A 17,668-nucleotide genomic window follows, 5' to 3' on the forward strand; every position below is an offset into this window, starting at 1 on the left:
GGGAACCAGCTGTCCTGTAGAGAGCCACACAGTTGGCTCAAGTACAAGATAAATAGCATTTCTTGGTAAACCTGGAACAATGCAGAGCTTAGGTTCCAAAGCTCCATTGTAGGGAACTGCTGGGGTAACCTCAGGGACACAGGTGATACAGCACCTAGTTAAAGAGAGTAGTTGTTGTCCTAGACCTTGCACAATGGACCAGTCTTGGGCCATCAGCAAAGCATTCTTTCCTTCTCTCATCCTGCTTTTCCCTCATTCTCTTCCCACACCCTCAAGTGAAGCAATAAGACCTAATATTTGGCTCATGGTCACTCACTCTTCTTTAGAAGGCAACGCCTTGAGCATTCATTGAGAACGGATGCCCCACTCTGGGAGACTTAAGTCTACGAGGTGTGATTTTGAAAAAAGTACAGTGAATGCTTAAATTAAAACAAAATTATTACAGTAAAAGACACATTGCCATTAATCTCCCCGCAAAATACTCTCCCTCACTCCAAGCGCACTTTTCCCATTGCTCTTGCCACTTTCTGCAGCAGTTCTGGAGTCCTCTTTCGTGAATGTCTTTAGTTGTGCTGTCATGGCTGTCTCGATGTCCTGAATCAATTCAAAACGTTTTCCTTTTGTGGTCATTTTGACTTCGGGGAAGAGCCAGAAGTCGCACTATGCCAGACCGGTGAATAAGGTGGATAAGGATACACGGTAATGTTTTTATTTGACAGAAATTGCCATACCAGAAATGATGTGTAACACAGAGCATTGTCATGATGGAGGATGAAATAAAGACAAGAAAGAGGACTTCCAGAAATGCTTCAGAAAGTGGCAAGAACGATGGGATAAGTGTGTTCAAAGAGAGGGGGAGTATTTTGAGGGGGATTAATGGCAATGTGTCTTTTACTGTAATAATTTTTTTTTAATTTAAACTTTCACCGTATCTTTTGATAACACTTCGTAGGTGGGGATACACTAATGATGACAGACAGTGAAAATGGGAATTCGTAGAACATCTATTGCTTCTAGAGTTCATCTCTGAATTAGCCAGCAATATTTATTGACAATGAAGATTATGGTGACTATATTTCAAACCAAATATTGTGGCCTGTGGTCTAATGAAGAGTTTTGTCTTACTTCTCAGCAGGGAAAAGAGTCTAAGATAGAGTTTGGATCTCAGAATATTGCCATTTCTGGGATATTTTTATGGTTTAAGGAGCGAAAGCATGAGATATTTAAAACTATTATTCCAGGAAGTGTATGTACAAGTATAAAAAGTGTAGCAGGTGTTAAGCAGCAGAATTGAGAATAGCACCGTGATGCTCACTACAGCAGTAGCCCTCGTTCCTCGTTTGTTTTATTGGAACCCCTGTGTGCCTTTCCTCATCTTGTGACCTGCTTTAGAGAAGCTATTTTTTTTTTAATTTTAAAATTATTTTTTAAATAAAATTTATTGGGGTGACAATGGTGAACAAAACTACATAGGTTTCGAGTACACAATTCTATAATACATCATCTATATATTGCATTATGTGTTCACCACCCGGAGTCAGTTATCCTTCTATCACCATATATTTGACGTAGAGAAGCTTTGTGGATGGTGGGTGAAGCAGATCGGTTTACAGGGTGATCTTGGGCAAGTCACCTACCCACCCACTTCCCCATCTCCGCCCACCCCCTGCAGATTCTCCTTTTTATGTAATGGGGATAATAAGCAACTGATTATCCTCTGCTTCAAAGAGACACTGTGAGAGTGAATGAGGCTGTGTGTGCCTAACGCCTGGGAAAGAAGCCCTCTGTGCACCTGACTTGCTGTTGGCATTGTACACCAACTGGCCCCAAACAAGCAGCAATGTCCCGTCAGGCAAGGTTGGCGCCTGTGGAAACCTCATTCCTGCAGAACTGAAATCCTTTCAGCTTTGTCTCTGAAGTACAAATGAGTTATTTATTAGTAAGAACACTCTTGCAAAAGGGTAAACTTTAACCAGCCCACAATTTAGAGTGGCTTTAGAGGGGATGGAAGAGTGACAGTAACTCCCAAGTCATCTGCACAAGTGAAAGGTTTTTTTAAGGTAGTGTAAGTTCATAGGACTGATTGGAGTTTGAATATTTCTTTAGCTTCTCATAGGAAAAAAAATGTCATCCAATGGTTACAAACTATATTCCTAGTTATGGGACATATATTTCAAATGAAGGAATGCTCATTTGGACTGGAAAACTGATTAGAAATACTTGTCAGTGGCATATTTTTGGTGTATAAATCACCCTATTTTTGTATCTTTGGTCTTTCAAGTTTAATACCACAAAGGAAGCCACAGAACTATCTATCGGAGCCATTATTTATCAGGGACAGAATCCAGAGGGTCAACTGAACTGTCTGATGTCATGTGATATCCTGTGTTCTCTTGATACTGGAGCGTCACTAGAACACTTTGTGGAGGGCTCCTGTCAGGAGACCCTTTTATAGATGAACAGCATCTTGGCAACTGAACCCCAGGAATGAGCTACAAGATGGATGCCTCCCTCCTCCTCCACAAATTCTCTTCGGTCTTCAGGAAAGAAAGACCCAATGTCAACAGATAGTACGAAGGCCTTTAAAAATCAAGTTTGATTTACATAACTTGAGTAATGGTCAGACTGTGTAAATACTGAAATTCTGGTCAGGAGCCTGTTATCTTGTAATCCCCTGTTCCATCTGATTTTTAAAAATCGTTTGTGCTTCTTGTTTAGATAACTCCCAGAAGTTGAAAGTCCCTCTTGTCACGTAATCTTGCTTAAGGAGATAAAACTGGTCATCTTGGCTATAGTGAAATTTTCACATTTCTCAACCCAATTACCAGGACTGAGTTCTGTTAATGTGCATGACACATGCTTCCCCCTCATTAGGCATTTTGGACAAGTGTCAGGCATTTAAGGTCGTGAGAACTAGATTTTTGTTCCCTCTAAAGAGTGTGGTATTAAAAGAAAACTTAGCTGAAAACTAGAATAGCCTTCTTCCTGCCCCCACCACGCCATATGAAAGCATTTGATGGTGAAGGACTGGCTTGAAGAACAAGGAGTCCTGCTTCTGGAAGCCCCTTTCTCTACTCCCCTGACAGGCCAAGTCAGTTCTGGTGTACATCAATCAGACTTTCAAGAGAGAGTTCTTTGTTTTGGGGTGTTTTGTTTTTGTTTTCTGTTTTCAACATAAAATTCTTAATTGAGAATACACATCTTCATTTTCTTTTTGTGATAAAAGAGAGTAAAAGGCTAATAACTAAAGGCAACTGTTATATGTATTAGAAAGCAGGACATTTGAGATTCTGCAATTTGACACACCTTGGCTGCCCATAGAAAAGTACTTCAAACCAGTGGTTCTCAAAATGTGATCTCCAGACTAACAGCTGGTAACTGGTTCAAAATGCAAAATCTGCGGCCCCATCCCAGACCTATTAAATCAGAAACTCTGCGGGTAAGGCCCAACAATTTGGGTTTAATAAGCCTTCTGGTTGGTTCTGATGCACACTAAAGATGGAGAACTATTGCTCATTTATCTCATGCCAAAGGATCGGCTAGACCAAGCCCTTACCCTTTTCTTCGTATTAGAAAAAGCAATTTGGCTTAGGTGATGTTACTGAGGCGGACCAGTTATTGTACCCATCTGGGTTTGGCTTAACAGCACCAATTAAATCCTTTGGTTGCATCTTTCTTTGTCTTTCTTTGTCTTTCTTTTCTTCACTCTCGGATGCTTCTTCCCTCTGTAGGAGACACCAGAGATAAAACCGACCCTTTTCTTGTCAATGAATCCCCTGCTACACACCTTCTCTGGCACCCTTGCTTTTTATCTTGTGACTTAAGAATGCTGCCTGCTATTGAACTTCTTACAAATTCGGCCTTGATTTTGAGTTTGGTTTTTCCTTCTTTTTCATTTTCTTCCTGGAAAGACAACTGGACCCTGAAAAGTCTGACAAACCACAGATTTTCATGTTGAGTGGAGCATATAACCTCCTTTAATAATCTACATCTCACCTTGGAAAACTCATGTTGGCTGTTAACTTGTACTTCTTCCTCCAACATTAAGTCTTAATAATAACAGGAGCTTGCTTTTGAGCGCTTACGTTTGAGGGATCGTCTCGCGTATTTACCATGCCTTCTACCATTGAATCCCCACAATAGTCTCATGAGATACAAGTAATATCACTAACCCCCATTTACAGAGGACAAAATTGAGTTCCAGAGGTGGTTAAATAATGTGCCCCAGAACACACAGCCTGACAACTACAATGCTTTGCAACCTTTTTATTGACTAAGGTCTACACTGATCAATAGCATTTTGGTCCCTTCACTTGCTTCCCAGACTATTTATCCTCTAGCAGAAGCAATGGGGAGCAGTGAATTGACCAAAAATAAATTTAAAAAGAAATATGATTTAAAAAAACCCAAAAAGCCTCTAGACAGAAAGTCAGGGACCTGGGTTTCATTAACCAGCTAGCCACACACGTTCCCTGAGCCTCAGTAACATCTGCTGCTCACAGTTGTGAGGGTCAGAAGTGAAGCTGCCTAGCAAGAAGCCTCAGCAAGGAGTAGTCTCTGCTGCTGAACACAGGGCCTTGCATTCTTGTTGCTGAAGGAAATTTACATTTCTCCGACTATTTTGTCTTGAGGGTGGGATGATGGTGCAACCTAGGTAAATAAGGGTATGGGAAGAAGGTCTGGGAACCACCTTTGTCTTAAAGCTCCTGGCTGCCTATCCGCTGTGCCAGTCCAAGTGCTCTGCTTCAGGCACTATGTGTTTATTTATACTTGCCTTTTTATGGACATTTTGGTGCTTGCGGATGGAGCCAGACAGAGGTCTCTAACATCAGGAAAGGCACAGAGCAAGCTTGCCTCAGAACAACATTCTCTTGGTTGGTCAGATCTCCCTGTAGTGGTGGGGGTGGTGCATGGTGGAAGTGATAGTTAACTAGCACCCTTCATGAAACATTTAATATGGGAGCTCTGCCCAGGAAATAGGACTATAATAATGTGGACTGATGGGTGGAGAGTGTTGTGAGCTCCCACTTAGCCCTCCCGCCTAAGGCTGCAGTGGATTCCTGTCGGGAGCGGGGGAGGGGAAGCCTGGAATTGACATTCACATCGAGATGGATAGACTATACCTGCCAGCCTAGGACAGACCTATGGAGTCTCATTCATAGGAGGGGCAGGGAATAGCTGATGGTGAATGGAAAGTGAACATGAAACTTGAAGAAGGGAAAAAAGGAGGACGAGGTAGTTAGTGCCCCTAGGAAGTAGCTCATGGCGAGGGCTGGTCCAGCCATCCGCCCGCCTCTGACCACAGCGTGCTACGAGATTTCAAAGGTTGCCCATATATTCTAGGGTACCTAGTGTTTCTTTTTTAAGTGTGGTCTGTGTGTGTGTATAAGAGAGAAACAGGCAGAGTATCAAGTGTTTGTGTACTTTGGAGGGTGGGAGGCTGGAAGAGGGGCTTCTCATCTCTCTGGAGCCCCTCTCTTGCCAACGTAGCCAGACAACACGTTCACTCTCCGGGGTCCTCCCATTTCCCCAGGCTAATTACATGCTCTTTATGAAAGGAAATAGTTTCTCAGCTGAGCTGGGAAACTCAAGTCCCTGGTGCCCCCTGGTCGGGGTGTCATGGGAGGGACAAGAAAGGAAGCAGCTCTTTGCCTTCCCTGCCGCCCCCCACCCGCAGGAGGGCCCAGCCCAGGCTGCAGACAGGGAACCTTCCCTCCTTCCAGCAGAATCCTGCAAACCTGACAGTGGTCATGGCTGTGACAGGGATGCTTCAAGGAAACCCAAGGAAAGGATGAGATTAGGTGGTGGATACAGGCTGTATGTCAGAAAGGCCCCTGAGGAAGTTGAGTTGTTTATTCACAGGCCCTCAGCTGCTGCCTGCAAGTGAGAGGGAGTGTGGCTGTCTCCACCCCTGCTGTGTACAGCTGCTGGGGACAGAGCCGGCTGCTTCAAGCTTGGCTGGGGGCTGGGGTGTGTGTGTGTGTGTGTGTGTGTGTGTGTGTGTGTGGTGGGGAGGAGACACAGTGGGGACGCAGGGGAGATTGGCTGAGGCCTGGACTGGGCTGCAAGAACTTCCTCAACCCCAGGGCCTCCCTCGATCTGCACAGTCCCTGGGAGTTGGTTTTAGAAAATAGTCCCAAGAGGGACTATGCTAGGTGAAGGGGATGCGGAGGGAGCAGTTATAGGGCAGGAAACACCTGGGCTGCTGCTTCCCTAGAAAGGTTACTCATGAAGCAGATTCCAGAATGTGAGGGTTATGGGCACCATTCCTGTTTCCACTATGAGAGAGAGAGAGAGAGAGAGAGAGAGAGAGAGAGAGAGAGAGAGAGAGAGAGAGAGAGAGAGAGAAACACCCCATAGAGGTTCAGCAGTCTCTTCAGTACCTACAGTGAGATGGAAGCTGGACAGCTGGGAGGGAGCCAGGCAGTGTGGGACCACACAATTCTTTCAAAAAAAAAGTCAAAGTTGAGGAGATTGGGAAATCAGGAAAAGGAGCGAAGATTAACCTGAATTTATGGTCCTTCACTGACCATTCAGCAGTTTATTCCCTGAGCAAAATCATTTACCATGCCTCAATTACATTCAGCCCAGAGCTAGAAAAAGAGGCAGAGAAAAGAAACGGGACACAGTAACAGTAGAGACTTGAGAGCAGGAAATCTCTCATCTTTTTTCTTTTCTTTCTTTTTTATTTTTTTTGCAATTGAATTTTTTATTGAGATCATTGTAAATTCACACGCAGTTAATAATAATAGAGAACTCCCTTGAGCAATTTGCCCAGTTTTCCCCTGTGGTAACAGTTTGCAAAATGATAGTACAATATCATGACCAGGATACTGACCCTGATACAATCCCCAAATCTTATTCAAATTTCCATCTTACTTTGTGTGCATGCTCACATGCATGTGTGTATTTAGTTCTGTACCATTTTATCACCTGTGTACATTTGAGCAGTCACAATACAGACTCTGAACAGGTACAACACTGAAGGCAACAAGGACCCCTCATGTTGCCCTTTTAGAATCACACCCCCCACCGCCAGTACCCATCCCTATTCCTTGGCAACCACTGTCCTGTGCTCCATTTCTGAAGTTTTATTTTGAAAATGTTATATAAAAGGAGTCATTATAGCATGTGACTCTCTGGGATTGGCTTTTCTGTCAGCATAATTCCCTGAAGATTCATCCAACTTGTTCTGTGCATCAGTTCTTTCCCTTTTTTTGGTGAGTAGTAATTCGTGGTAAGGACCACAGTTTGTTTAACCATTCACCTGTTGAAGGACATTTGGGGTGTTTCCACTTTGGGGCGATTACAAATAAGGCTACTATGGACATTCGTGTCTAGGCTTTATGTGAGCATCAAGTGGTTTTTTATCCAGCGACAGCCTCATGTGGGCACGCAGTGGACCCTTGGTCCATGTTTTTTGGCAGTGAATGAGGACCATCTGTTATGGCACTTCTGTCCAGATGGGGGTGAGGGAGGATGCAAGAATTATGGTGGATGATGGTGGTTGCTTTCAACCACAAACCAAAAATCAAGGCACCATCTGAAGGAAGGATTTGTCAACAGACACATGGTCATCATTAGCGTTACGCAGTTGGGAAGATAGGAGAGCAAGACTGTATGGAGAAACAAAAGTTCAATTCAATATACAGGTGAAAGAGAATGAGAACAACTGACGAGTGGCATGTGATGGTGTAAAGTGATACAGAAGGGAGTCACAGGAATGTGTAGGACTTTGGAAGCAGACCTGATTTAAATCCTTTTTATTTAAATAAATGTGGCCTCCACCACTTTTTAGCTATGTATTCTGGACAAGGTACTTAAATCTCCCTAAGACTCCACTTTCTGATCTGTAAAATAAAGATAAATATCTTTCTCGTAAGAGTCATAAGGAATAAATACGAGTAAAACAGGATATATCAAGTTCTTGATTCACAGTAGTCCCTGAATAAATGTGAGCGTCTTTCCTCCCTTCCCTTCCTAAAGGGAAGGAACACGTAGTAGATATTGGAGTGGGGCTAACCAGGCCAGACAGCAGAAGTCTGGTTTAAAGGAAGCCCATAGCAGCAGAAGAGTAACAGGCAGGATTTGAGCAAAGTTAGGGATGTTGGACTCAGCAGTGGACTGGATAAAATGCAGGCTGACTCTCTGCAGCATCATTGTCACCTCAGAGCAGGACCGGGCAAATGGGGTTCAGCCCCTAGGGTTCACTGATTCCACTACCACTTGGTTAAATAGGCTAGGCTGTTTTTTCTACTTTCAAGGTGAGTTTCTCCTGGATTTATTAAAGATCTGAGACGGACAGTGGGTGTCCCTCTTTGGAATGGCTACTGGGGTATGCTGGCTAGGATCCCTTCCCCGCCAAGCTCATGTAAACTATCAACAAACCCTCCTCTCCCTTCAAATCCCAAACCCCAAGCAGCCAAAGTCCTTGGTACCTCCAACGCCTCCCAGAAACTGCCTGGCCCCAGCACCACCCTTCTCCTGCCTTGTCTTTGATCTGACAAAGATGCTTAACCTATTGATCCCATCACAGAACTGTTCCCAGGCTTAGGCCACTGGAAAGGGAGAAATAGAAGCCTCATTTCCTTATTTTCACTCTTGTTTCTTTTGAATAAGGATTACCTCCCTTTTTGGTCTCTCCTCTGAAAGAAAAGATTGCAGGCTCTTGACACCATGTTCCTTGTTTTCATCTACTCATCCTGCTTCTGGTGCCTCCCAGGTCCATGCTTAGACCAGAGATTGTCTGGGAAGAACCATATCTTTGAAGCCAGTACTTGAGAGGACAGGGGGCAATAGGTCACTGCCCTCCCAAATGCCTTGGTCTTCTCACTTTGCCAGTTCTCTCTCCCATGACCCTTTGGGTCTCAGAGAGCTTGCCTCCTCTAGTGTGGGGTAGCTGTAGGGGAGATAGGAGAAGGAAGATGGACACAGGGTTCCCCTTGGGTGCGACCAATCAGAAGGAACCATCCCTACCTCATTCAGAGCCCTCTATGCCACTCTAGTGGTCACAGCAAATGTCCTGTTCTATTCTAAACTTCTTTGCATCCATCATCACTTTTTTCACTGGATTTATTGTTATGTCTCCCTGCCAAACTCATACCTCACAAAGTGATCTTTAAAAGCATAAATTGGGGGCCAGCCCGGTGGCTCAGGCAGTTGGAGCTCCATGCTCCTAACTCCGAAGGCTGCCGGTTCAATTGCCACATGGGACAGTGGGCTTTCAACCACAAGGTTGCCAGTTCAACTCCTTGAGTCCCACAAGGGATGGTGGGCAGCGTCCCCTGCAACTAAGATTGAACACGGCACCTTGAGCTGAGCTGCCGCTGAACTCCCGGACGGCTCAGTTGCTTGGAGCACATCCTCTCAACCACAAGGTTGCTGGTTCGACTCCTACAAGGGATGGTGGGCTGCGCCCCCTGCAACTAGCAATGGCAACTGGCCCTGGAGCTGAGCTGTGTCCTCCACAACTAAGACTGAAAGGACAACAACTTGACTTGGAAAAAAGGCCTGGAAGTACACACTGTTCCCCAATAAAGTCCTGTACCCCTTCCCCAATTAAAAAAAAAATCTTTAAAAACAAACAAAAAAACCCCATAAATTGGAGGGAGAGCAACCAAGATGGTGCAGTAGGTAAACGCTGTGTTTACCTTCTCTCACAATGACATTAAAATTACAACTAATCTACAAAACAACCATTATTGAGAATCACCTAAAATCAAGCTGAACTGAAGCCTTTCAACTAAGGACTTGCAGAAGAAGCCACCTCCAGACTGGTGGGAAGGTCAGCGATACAAAACAGGCTGGTCCTACACCCACATGTGACCATTAAAGACCAGGAGGGCTATTTCAGCTGTGGGGGTCCCTCCCCATCCCCTAGAAGGGCAAGAGATCCCAGCCCCACTCCAGCCCAGGGTTCCAGTGCCAGAGAGAGAAGTTCCCATAATTTCTGGCTGTGAAAACCAGCGGAAATTGTGACTGAGTGAGACTGAGTCCAGCTGCCCTCCCAGGTGCTCCTCTTAAAGGGACTGTACGTGGACTTACCCACCAGTGGAATCACTCCCTCTGAGCTCCAGTGCTGGGGCAGCAGCTGAAAGGGAAGCAGAGACAAATGGTAGGGAATTGAATTGTCTGGCTTGGGACAGGGGGCTGGAGAGGTGGCTTTCTCCTGGATGGGGGAGCTGGCAGAGGCCATTGTTTCTTTGTTGAGCCCTCCCCCTTCTGGGTGCACAAACACAAGCAGCCACCATATCTGAATTTCTGCCACTTGTTCACCACGCCCTGGTGATTTGAGACCTGGCCCTGCCCAACTTTCAGGCACACCCAGGCCGCTTCCAGCTTTTTCATGCAGACCACCTTCCTTGGCTCAAGCTACAGACTTTCCTAGACTCTCAAAGCTTTGCGGAACCCAGACAAGCAGCATCTATCTTGAGCACGTCCTGTACCTCTGGCTGAGCAGCCCTAAGCTGGCACAAGCAGCAGATGACCTAGGTTCACAGCTTGGCCTCTCAAGGTGCTTCTTAGTACAGCACAAGTGGCAGCCATCTGCGGATTTCTTTCTGGCTCCTGTTGGGTGGCCCTGGGTGGGATATGGGCTGTGGCTGAAGAGACTGACAGCGGATCCCCTCCAAGGTGGTCCTGGGGCTTTTGCCCCAGTGGCCAGCTTCAAAACGAGCTGGAGCCATAGGATCAGCCCCCGCACAGCAACTTTTCCATGGTAGTCAAGGCCAGTCCTCACAACCAGTGAGCCGAAGGGTCAGTCCCTCACACTGATGTGTAGTTATCAACCAAGGCTCAAATACAAGAGGAGGGCACACACAACCCACACAAGGGACACATTTGGAGTGCGTGGCTCAGGTGACCAGAAAGACTGCACCACTGAATCCCACAGCACACCTACCACATAAGGCCACTCTACTAAGACCGGAAGACATAGTAGCTCTACCTAATACATAGAAATAAACACAGGGAGGCAGTCCAAATGGGGAGACAAAGAAACATGTCCCAAATAAAAGAACAGAACAAAGCTCCAGAAAAAGAACTAAGCAAAACAGAGATAAGCTATCTATCAGTGGCAGAGTTCCAAACACCGGTTATAAGAATGCTCAATGATCTCAGGGAGAACTTCAACAGAGAGATTGGAAGCATAAAAATGGAGATGAAAACCATAAAAAAGAATGAGTCAGAAATAAAGGATACAATAATGGAAATGAATAATATATTACAGGGAATCAACAGTAAATTAAATGAAGCAGAGGACCCAACCAGTGATGTAGAAGATAAGGTAGTAGAAAACACCCAACCAGAACAGCAAAAAGAAAAAAGAATCCAAAAAATTAAGGAGAGTTTAAGGGGCCTCCAGGACAATATCAAGCATACCAACATTCACATTATACGGATACCAGGAGGAGAAGAGAGAAAACAAGGAATTGAAAACATATTTGAAGAAATAATGACAGAACATTTCCCTAACATGGCAAAGGAAATAAATATACAAGCCCAAGAAGTGCAGAGAGTCTCAAACAAGATGAACCCAAAGAGGCCAACACCGAGACACATCATAATTACAATGCCAAAAATTAAATACAAAGAGATAATCTTAAAAGCAGCAAGAGAAAAGCAGTTACTTACCTACAAGGGAGCTCTCATAAGACTGTTAGCTGGTTTCTCAACTGAAACTTTGCAGGCAACAAGGGAGTGGCAGGAAATATTCTAAGTGATGAAAAGCAGTGACATACAACCAAGATGCTCTACCCAGCAAGGCTGTCATTTAGAATTGAAGGACAGATAAGGAGCTTCCCAGACAAGAAAAAGCTGAAGGAGTTCATCACCACCAAACCAGTATTACAAAGAATCTTAGAGGGACTTCTTTAAGATGGGACGGGGGTTAAGGATGGGTGAAAGGGGAAGGGATTAGGAAGTACAAATTGGTTGTTTTACAGTAGTCATGGGGATGTAGGATATAGCATAAGAAATATACTCAATAATATTGTAATAACTAGGTATGATGTCAGATAGGTACTAGATCTATCAGGGTGATAGTTGGGAATGGGGTTGGGGGCAGAGTGAGAAAGGTGAAGGCATTAAGAAATACAAATTGGTAATTAATATAGTATGGAGTATATAATCAACAATGTTGTAAAGATCATGTAAGGTGCCAGATGGGCACTGGACTTATCATAGGGATCACGTCATGGACTGTGTAGATGCCTGACCAATATGCACCTGAAGCTGAAGTAGAATAATATTGAATGTCAACTATAACTAAATATATAGATATATATCATCACAGGATGTGGAGTACAACATAGGGAAGATAGTGGATGGTATTGTAACAGCTGTATAAGATGTCAGAGGGGTAGTAGCTTGGGGGGTGGGTTATCACTTTATGAGGGGTTTAAATGTCTAACTATTACATTGCTTTGTACACCCGAAACTAATTTTAAAGGGGGGGGACATAATTTAGAGGGGGTCCAGTCAAGATGACAGAATAAGTAAATGCTCTCTTCATCTCTTCCCATGACCACATTGCAATTACACTAAACTATAGAACAATCAACCTGGAGGACCATCTGAAGATTAGCTGAACAGAAGTCCTATAACCGAGGATATAAAAGGCCACTTTGGGACTGGTAGGAGGATAGGAGACACAAAATGGGTTGGCCCCCTACCCATGTGTGGCAGTCAAGAATTGGGAGGGATATCTCAGCTGCAGAAGTTCCCCCTGAAGAGCAAGAGTCCCAGCCCCACACCAGGCTCCCAAGCCTGGAGCACCAGTACTGGGAAGAGGAGCCCCCTCAACACCTGGTTGTGAAAATCAGAGGGGATTCCAACTGTCAGGGTGAGATGGAAGGCAACTGGAAACCCAGGCATCCTCTTAAAGAGCCTGCGCACAGACTCTCTCACTCCCGGGCATTCACCTTGTGCTCTGGCAGAGACAGAGTGGTTCTGGAGGTGCCAGAGACATACAGGGAGAGACTGAGTCGTGTGGTTTTAGGGTGAGGGCTGGAGAGAAAGCTGCCATTTTCCCTGCGTAGAATCCTCCTCCCATATAGCCAGTGGTTGAATGCCACCTTTCCTATGTTGAGCCTTTCCCCTACATGGTCAAATCTGAATCTGCATTGGCCTGGTGAACTCCACTCGCTCCACACTGGTGACTCCCTAGGACCCCACCCCAACCAATTTGCACACCACCAGAGATTTTTTTCACAGCCAGCAGGTCACCAGTGTTGGCCCACACTACAGTATTTCTTGGACAACTCTCTGGGGTTCATGGGCCCCAGGCAGGCAGTGGTTGGCCTTGGTGTGTTCTGAGAATTTTGCAGAGTGGCCCCAGTCTCAGCACTGGCACCAAATCTGAATCTGCACTAACCTGGTGAACATTATTTGCCCCACCTTGGTGACTCCCTGAAACCCTGCCTTACCCAACTTGCACAACTTTGGAGCCTGTTTTGGTGGCCTGTGGGCATCCAGTGTTTGCCCATGCTACAAGCTTTCTTGGACAACTTTTGGGGGTCTGTAGGCCCCAGGCAGGTGGTAGCTGGCCTTGGTGTGCTCTGAGCCTTTTGCAGAGTGGCCCAAGGCTAAGAACTGGCATCAAATCTGAATCTGCATTAACCTGGTGAACACTACTTGCCCCACCCTGGTGACTCCCTGAGACATGCCCCCCATCCAGCTCCTGCACCTCCCGAGTCTCTTTCAGCAGCTGAACCACATGGACAGCCAGCAGGTGGTGGCAGGCCTTGGGGTGCCCTAGGCCTTTTGCTGAGCTGCCCAGGCCTGGTACTGATGATGGCTGGCCTCAGTTCACAGCATGGCCTCTCCCATGCACTTCCAGTTCCAGCACAGGCAGTGACCAACCATGGATCACTTTGTAGCTTCTACCAGGTAGCCCCAGGCTAGTCACAGGAAGCAGCTGACCTTGGACTTCACAGAAGCCCCTCACAAGAGGCCACAGAATCAGCATACCTGGTGGCCAGCTTCAAAGTATGATAGAACACCACCCAGTGAGCCCCACAGACAGCATACCCAAACAGTGGTCTTTGCAGGCACCAGGGCCTGCTGGGTTGAATCATGGTTCATGGTGTCAGGCCGCTGCACAGCAGCTTGTATGCTATGGTCATGGCCAATCCTCACAGACAGTAAGCCTGAGGATCAATCCCACCCACTGATGTGCCATCAGCAATAAGGCTCAACTATAACAGGAGGGCACACACAACCCACACAAGGGACACTCCTGGAGCATCCAGCACAGGTGACCAGGGAGACTGAGCAACTGGGCCCCACAGGACACCCACTAAATAAGGCCACCTGCCAAGACTGGGAGACATAGCAAATCTGCCTAATACATAAAAACAAACACAGAGGGCCGGCCCGGTGGCTCAGGCAGTTAGAGCTCGGTGCTCCTAACTCCGAAAGCTGCCGATTCAATTCCCACATGGGCCAGTGGGCTCTCAACCACAAGGTTGCCAGTTGAATTCCTCGAGTCCCGCAAGGGATGGTGGGCTCCGCCCCCTGCAACTAAAATTGAACACAGCACCTTGAGCTGAGCTGCCGCTGAGCTCTCAGATGGCTCAGTTGGTTGGAGCGCATCCTCTCAACCACAAGGTTGCCGGTTTGACTCCCGCAAGGGATGGTGGGCTGCGCCCCCTGCAACTAGCAACAGCAACTGGACCTGGAGCTGAGCTGTGCCCTCCACAACTAAGACTGAAAGGACAACAACTTGGAGCTGAATGGCACCCTCCGCAACTAGGATTGAAAGCACAACAACTTGACTTGGAAAAAAAAACAAAAACAAACAAACACAGAGAGGCAGCCAAAATGAGGAACCAAAAAAAAACATGTCCCAAATTAAAGAGCAGGAGAAAAATCCAGAAAAAGAACTAATGAAATGGAGGCAAGCAATCTATCAGATACAGAGTTCAAAATACTGTTTATAAAGATGCTTGAGGAACTTAGTGAAAACTTCAACGAAGAGATAGTATGTATAAAAAGGGACATAGAAATAATTAAAAAGAATAATTCAGAAATGAAAAATACACTAGAAGGAACCAATAGCAGATTAGATGAAGCAGAGGATCAGATCAGTGATTTAAAAAACAAGATAGCAGAAAATACCCAATTGGAACAGCAAAAAGAAAAAAAATTTTTTAATTAGAATAAAGGGACCTCTGGGACAATATGAAGCCTAAGAACATTCACATCACAGGGGGGCCAGAAGAAAAGAGAGAGCAAGGAATTGAAAACCTATTTGAAGAAATAATGATGGAAAACTTCCCTAACCTGGTGAAGGAAATAGATATTCAAGCCCAGGAAGTGCAGAGAGTCCCAAACAAGATGAATCCAAACAGGCCCACACCAAGACATATTATAACTAAAACACCAAAGTTTAAAGACAGAGAGAATTTTAAAAGCAGTAAGAGAAAAACAGTTAGTTACCTACAAGGCAGCTCCCAGCTGATTTTCCCAGCTGGTCTAATGCCAGCTGATTTCTCAACAGAAACTTTGCAGGCCAGAAGGGATTGGCAGGAAATATTCAAAGTGATGAACGGCAAGGACCTGCAACCAAGACTACTCTACCCAGCAAGGGTATCATTTAAAATTGAAGGAAAAACAAGACAAGAAAAAGCTAAAGGAATTCATCACCACCATACCAATATTACAAGAAATGTTAAAAGGACTTCTTTAAGAAGAAGAAGTGGTGGTTCGTGGGGGTGGGGGGGCAAAGAACGGGAATGTGAATAATAAAATGGCAATAACTATGTACCAATCAATAATCACTTTAAATGTAAATGGACTAAATGCTCCAGTCAAAAGACAGAGTAGCTGAATGGGTAAGAAAACAAGACCCGTACATATGTTGTCTACAAGGGACCCACTTCAGATTGAAAGACACAAACAGACTGAAAGTAAAGGGATGGAAAAAGATATTTCACGCAAGTGGAAACAAAAAAAAAAAGCTGGATTAGCAATACTTAATATCAGACAAAACAGATTTAAAACAAAGGCTATAATAAGAGACAAAGAAGGACATTTCATATTGATAAAGGGATCCACCCCTTTATCAATACAAGGATATAATCCTTGTAAACATTTATGCACCCAACATAGGAGCACCTAAATACACAAAGCAAATATTATCTAAGATAAAGAGAGAGATTGACAGTAATACTGTCATAGTAGGGGACTTTAACGCCCCATTGACATCAATGGATAGATCTTCCAGACAGAAAACCAACAAGGAGACAGTGGCCTTAATGACACATTAGATCAAATGGATTTAATTGATATTTCTAGAGCATTTCACCCCACAGCAGCAGAATATATGAGGTTGGTGCAAAAGTAATTGCGGTTTTTGCAATTATTTTTAACTTTTTAATCTGCAATTACTTTTGCACCAACCGAATACATTCTTTTCAGTGCACATGAAACATTTTCTAAGATAGACCACGTTAGGTCACAAAACAAGTCTCAATAAATTTAAGAAAACTGCAATCATATCAAGCATCTACTCTGATCACAATGGCATGAAACTAGAAATCAATTACAAGAAAAAAAACAGAAAAACATACAAACACACTGAGGCTAAATAAAATACTACTGAACAATGAATGGGTTAACAAAGAAATCAAAAGATATCTTGAGACAAATGAAAACACAATGACCCAGAATCTATAGGACACAGTGAAAAAGTCCTTAGAGGGAAATTCATAGCAATATAGGCCTAACTCAAGAAACAAGAAAAATCTCAAATAAACAATCTAACCCTATACCTGAAAGAACTAGAAAAAGAACAGCAAAGCCCAAAGTGAGAAGGAAGGAAATAATAAAGATCAGAGCAGAAATAAACGAAATAGAGTCTAAACACACACACACACACACACACACACACACACACACACACACACACACACAAAATCAATGAAACCAAGAGCTGGTTCTTTGAAAAGATAAACAAAATTGATAAGCCTTTAACCAGACTCATCAAGAAAAAAAGAGGCTGCAAATAAATAAAAGCAGAAACAAAATGGGAGAAATGACAACTGACACCACAGAAATAAAAAGGATTATAAGAAAATACTATATGAACAATTATATGCCAACAAATTTGACAATCTGGAAAAAGTGGATACATTCCTAGAAATATACAATCTTCCAAGACTGAATCAAGAGCAAACAGCAAATCCGAACAAGTTGATTATTACTAGTGAAATTGAATCACTAATCAAAAAATTCCCCACAATCAAAACTCCTGGACCACTTGGTTTCACAGGTTAATTTTACCAAACATTCATAGAAGAATTAACACTTATCCTTCTCAAAGTATGCAGAAAAATTCAAGAGGATGGAAGTCTCCCAACTTCATTTTACAAGGCCACCATTATCCTGATTTGAAAGCCAGACAAAGACATTACAATAAAGGAAAATTATAGGCCAATATCCCTGGTGAACATTGATACAAAAGTCCTTAGCAAAATACTAGCAAACTGAATTCAGCAATACATTAAAAAGATCAAACACCATAATCAAGTGAGATTTATTCCTGGGGTGCAAGATTGGTTCAATATCTGCAAATCAATAAACATGATACACTACATTTAAAAAATAAAGGATAAAAATCATATGATCATATCAATCGATGCAGAAAAAAGCATTTGACAAAATCCAG

The sequence above is a fragment of the Rhinolophus ferrumequinum genome, chromosome 22 (genome assembly GCF_004115265.2).
Source record: "Rhinolophus ferrumequinum isolate MPI-CBG mRhiFer1 chromosome 22, mRhiFer1_v1.p, whole genome shotgun sequence".
NCBI classification, from domain to species: domain Eukaryota; kingdom Metazoa; phylum Chordata; class Mammalia; order Chiroptera; family Rhinolophidae; genus Rhinolophus; species Rhinolophus ferrumequinum.